Source organism: Tupaia chinensis, unplaced genomic scaffold (assembly GCF_000334495.1).
Source record: "Tupaia chinensis unplaced genomic scaffold, TupChi_1.0 Scaffold000182_1, whole genome shotgun sequence".
In the NCBI taxonomy this organism is placed as follows: Eukaryota; Metazoa; Chordata; class Mammalia; order Scandentia; family Tupaiidae; genus Tupaia; species Tupaia belangeri.
The window spans coordinates 68667-69907 of record NW_006159657.1 but is presented as its reverse complement, the minus strand read 5'-3'; positions in this window follow the sequence as shown (position 1 = coordinate 69907).

Here is a 1241-nt window from a genome sequence, read left to right as displayed (position 1 = left end):
TTCATTAAATTAAAAGTTCATGGTGGGGTAGTGCAGTGGTTAAGAGAGTATGGGCTTGGTCAGGCTTGGTGAGAATCTGTTTGACCATTTCATTGTCGTGTGACCTTCATGCATGTTGCTTAAGTTCTTTGTGCCTCAGTTTCTACACCCTTGTAAAGAAGGTCATTCGTGAACCTGCCAAGATTTCTGGGAGACTGATATCACCACACATGTGAAGTGCCAGGCCCAGAGGTGGAGATGGTTCGAGAGTGGTGTGGTCAGTGAGGGTGAAACCTTCCCAGCAGAGGAGGGCAGGCTCTTGGGTTAGGACAGTGAGACCAGTTAGCTCTTGGTGGTAGGCAGGGGTCTTTATATCTTTTTTTTTTTTAGAGGTTTTTTTCGCTATAGGGCACGTGCGCTTGCCAGACAGAGAGAGACATAGAGACAGAAAGTGAGAAATCACCCCCCAGAGGGGATGGTCACACCGCAATCCCTTCTCCTCCATTCTCCTCCCGGGATCTTGGGCACGCACGCACACGCGCCCGGCGTGAGTTTTAAGCCACCGGGTCGACTATGTGGTAGTCCAGCGACATAGCCATTACGCTAACTGCTGATTCCCAAGGGTCTTTATATCTTGATATGGATTAGGAGAAAACCTCACCAGCTTCAGTCTAACCGGTGAAACCTTGGGTTTGAGGTGCCCAAACAGGGATTTAAGATTAAAGGTATACAATATTTTTTAAAAAAACTGGATGATAGGGTCTCATTTGTGGATTTATTGTGACACTGGTACTGAAGTTTGTCTTCTGGTAGCTTCCTGATCACACTTGCGCTAGAGCTAGAGCTTCCGGGGAAGTTGGAGAAGGAGGCCAGGTGGCGGGGCATCCGGATTTTGGGAGTCACCTTGCATTCTCTCTCTGGATCTCTACATCCTGTTACGAAACCCAGTTGGTCAGTCTTTCTTTCTTTCTTAAGAGAGACTTTTTGCTATAGGTTGTGTGTACTTGCTGGAGAGACAGAGACAGGAAGCAGAAATCACTCCACAGTCCCTTCTCCATTCTTTTGAGATTTTCAGGATTTTGGGCATGCATGCACATGTGCCTGGTGTGAGTTTGGGGCCTCTGGGTCTAGGACCCGAACCATGGTTGACCACATGGGAGTCCGGCAAAGTAACCATTACACAATGATTGCTAGTCCTTCCGTTTTTTTTTTTTTTTTAATTTTTTATTAAATTTTTTTTTTTAATTTTTTTTTAATTTGCA